The sequence below is a fragment of the Amblyomma maculatum genome, chromosome 9, assembly GCF_055883805.1.
Source record: "Amblyomma maculatum isolate TAMU_Amacu chromosome 9, ASM5588380v1, whole genome shotgun sequence".
Lineage (NCBI taxonomy): Eukaryota > Metazoa > Arthropoda > Arachnida > Ixodida > Ixodidae > Amblyomma > Amblyomma maculatum.
Window position 1 is genome coordinate 101,292,620 of NC_139352.1, and position 3,991 is coordinate 101,296,610.

The following is a 3,991-nucleotide window of genomic DNA, read 5'->3' on the forward strand; positions in this document are numbered from 1 at the left end:
GATATTCGATACTGATGCCTCAGCATTCAAGTAGAAGTCGACAGCTTGAATTCTGTGGCCAAATATTGTACTAAATGTTGCTATTACAGAGTTTGATTCTGACCAGATGTTTACTTTTTTTTTGTCTTTCGGTTAAATGTACATATGAAGCGGTTATCATAGCCTTAGTCGCATATGTTTACCTTCTTTGGTCATCACAGTGCGCATATTGCAGGCAAATTTGTAACTTACTGTTAACAAAATATTTGTAATGTATGTGTTGAAAGCAGTTTGCTGATTTAAAGGGCCCAGAAAGCAATTTGACTTTCATATGCTAACGATGCATGTCTGTAGATTGTCTTTAAGAAAGCCTACTTTTTCAAGCTGAGCGGGGACCCTTAGTTTAGAGATATATTACATATTTTATTGCCATTCAGCCGTGTGCCAAGTTGAGGGAAGGAGGATCATAGTTTTTGCTTTGTTATTTTTTATATTAGACTTTCCTTAATATTGCTTGCAGTTTGGTGATGAGTGGCAAATTACTGATGGTTTTTAGTTTTCTAACCTAGTAAATATTTGTATTTGCTGTTTGCTAATGCCAGTTTTTTTTTTTTCAGGTATGTACAAAGGCATCAATTGCCTTAGATTTTGTACAATGATTTTTAATATTCCGTTACTTAAAACATTGAGTAAAATGAATTCTTTATGGCTACCATTTACACAAACTTGCAGTTCTTACATGACGTCAACATGCTGATCAAGAAGGACGGCAAAGAGGCAGTTGAAATTGGCCTTAACAGGACACTTGTTTTGGTTTTGAAGGACGCCATTCGTGCAAGAAAAAAGGACATTGTCCGGGTGCTCGAAGTATGTTCTGTGGTAATACGTGAAAGGAGAAAGAAGCGTAAGTATTAAGCTGTTTCCTTCTGTTTGCTGCATGTGCTATCTAATTGGCAGTTTTTCGCTAAATGCCTACATTTTTGCCATTTTGCATTGCCTTATAGATATACTAAAAACATGGCTGAGCATCAGAAAGAATAATAAAACCATAACTAGCCTGTGCATTTCTTTATATGTAACAATTTTCGCATTAGCTACATTTAAATTACCTATTGTTCTCCATTGTAATGGTGCAGCCTATTCGAATCTGTTCAACTAGTAGCAGAGAATTAGGTGATACCTGATTGAAATCTTCACAAGCTTTGCTAATTTTTGCTGTAAGATGTTTGGCTTTCAGTTTGTGTGCCTCTACATGTTTTCAATTTTGTTTATTTGCCTTCCTAAATTAGACAATAAATCATCGCCTCAAAACTCTGCTGTCTCTTTTTACCTGCAAGGAGGTACACCATTGTTGTGTTGCTTATTTCTATTGCAGATGTACAGACAGTATGCATTCTGCAACTCTTGGCAAACATTGGGAACCAGACGGGAGCTCTGGATGTTGTTTGTATCATTTGTAAGTTTTCTCTTTGTCATTTGAATATTCAGGCAGCCTACTTGAAACCGACATTATTAGCGAATTTTCTTTGTTTCTAAAATGGCTTACAGTCTAACTTGTAATATGTATTAGTGATTCATAATTCAAATAGAAATACTACACAAGTTTTCATCAAAACTGTGAATTCTTTGCTGTGAAAGGATTATTTGCACTGTAAGTGTAATCAAAAGCACTTTTAAGAGACTCCTGCCATCACATGCTTACCATGTCGTATTGCATCAAGAGTCACCTGATGAAGCACTGGTAATGTCAAGATTGCTGCAGTGTGCCATTTGACTGAGCATTCTGCTGCAGTGGACCAGCAGTGCTTTATCAGATGGCTCTTGCAGGCAGCTTGGTGGGGTTTAGCATTTGCTGGAAGGGGGTCTCTCAACCTGCTTATGCATGCTAGTACCTAACATGTTCCTAATGTCTGGAATATATAATCTGAAACTGCTTCAAAAGAAATATTTGCCACATTGTCTTATCCTACAGGCTTCTGAAGGCGGGTAATGCAGTTTAATAGTGGTTTTAAAAAATGCTTTAATTTGCTAGCTAAGTTTGAAATGAAATGATGTAATAATTTTAATTCTTCTCAGATTAGGTTTACCACATTGGTTGGGAGAAAATACTGCTGTGTTTCAAGGTTTATGCTGTATAAATATAATGCCTTCAACTACAGATGCTAACATTTCATGCATTAACCATGTGGCACTGTCATAGACATTCTCATTTATAGTAAACATTCTCAATAAATCCAAATTGTTATTTTTGCATTTAAAGTTAGTCAACATATTTGTAATATTTGAACCTTTAGTATTTCAAAGTGCTCAGACTGCCTGCCGCTATAACGATTACAACTTCTTGAACACTTGAGCTTTCTGCCGCCTCTTGAGGCTCACCACTGATGTTCTGAATGTCTATGCATACAATGTGCTATGCGTGGAAAATGTTTTAACATGCCATGCTTCAGTGTTGACATTTTTTAGAGCTTCTGCTGTTTGGTTGTTTGGTAATGCTCTGCTGTTGCACATGTAATTGTCGCTCAACTCAAAGCTCCAGTGTACACTTTCAATGAATAATGTGTGATGAAGTTTCAGAACTGCCACATAGAGCAGCGAGAACACTTTTTCCTTTTTACTAAACCTTAAATGTAAACACTCCTGGAAGCATTGCAATGACCTAGGGCTTAGCTGGTTCATACTTAGCACAAGAAGACGTGCAAAAGTTCAGACATGCATTATGTGTTATGTATTACATGCACGTTTCTTTTTGTAGTGCCCCATCACTAAGCATGCTCTTTCCGCGTTTTTTTTTTTTTGGTTCTGCAGTATCTACTTGGCCAGTGCAGGGTATGCTGTAGGCCTTGTGTGAAGCCTTCAATTGAGCCAGCTGCTAATATTTTAGTAGTAAACACAATGTTCAAGTGCTGTTTATTGTTTATTTACATTTTTAACTATCATAATAAGCATTCCAGTTCATGTGAAATGAAAAAGTTCGTGTGGCAGCATAGAAGTTCTCTAACCCAGGTGCTTTTGATGAGTGTAGCCATTTTTGTTTGATAAAATAGCTTGCATAATCTAAAATTAAGATGCAACAGCACGCTGCATGAATAAAAATGCGTTGACCTTATGTGCTCTCATTTATGACTTGATCCTGGGTTTGTGCCTCCTGAACCAACCATAAGAGTATACTCTGCATTATTAATTGTGAGATAACCACCAGTGGTTTCCGATGGGGCCCTTTTCCAGCACACTGCTGTACACTAAAGGGGCATTGGCGTATTCTAAATATAGAGTAGGAAATATGTTGAATTTACTTTTTGCCAGGTGCAGTGCACATTTATACAGCTGCTCTGTTATGCACTTATTTCACAATTTTATCAAGGAACAGGAAGAAAAGCCTGCCACGCCGTGCGTCGGATATACTGGGAGCAGAATCAAAGAAGCTGAAGAGCATTTCCCCTTCATTGAGCAGCGGAAGCTTCTTCGAGTCATTGACTCTACTTAGGGTATTGTTCCAATAATGGGTCGATTTTGGCTGTTTAATCTGACATATGACAAGGGGTCCGACAATTTGTGCTGCTTTATAGAGCACCTCTTTTTGGGCGTCTGCGTGTCGAAGCCAAGATGCGCTGCACGACGCTTTATTTCATCGCTTAAGGCCGAATTTTATGCAAGCGCACGCGTTGACACTGACAAAGCGTAGGATTAATATTGTGCACTGCGATTATTGTTGCATACGACTAAAAGTTTTGTTGTTGTTTTTTATTGAAATGTCACCATGCTGTTGTGTTCATTGTTCGGTTCTGTTTTTGAAAAAATTTGTATACTTTGTTGTCTGCATTTGTTGGAACTGTTTTGCTTCTTTCATTTTTTTAGGTATTTACGTACATAGCATGTATGTTTTTGCCCGTCTGCTAGGCTCTCGGTGGAGAGTGGCAGTATTGTTAAATAAATGAGGTTCCATAGCGCGCATCAATGAAGAAACAGAACACAAGTGCCCCCTGACTCCCCCCCCCCCCCCCCTCCACCA

At 38.1% G+C, this 3,991-nt stretch overlaps 1 long non-coding RNA gene across 1 annotated transcript; it reads left to right on the plus strand.

The window, feature by feature from the left end:
• The first annotated feature begins 811 nt into the window (after window positions 1–811).
• LOC146180047 (uncharacterized) lies at window positions 812–3,707 on the plus strand. The gene is made up of 3 exons (XR_014700948.1): window positions 812–883; window positions 1,355–1,435; window positions 3,344–3,707. It is a non-coding gene; the product is annotated as an uncharacterized LOC146180047 (long non-coding RNA).
• Window positions 3,708–3,991: the final 284 nt, after the last annotated feature.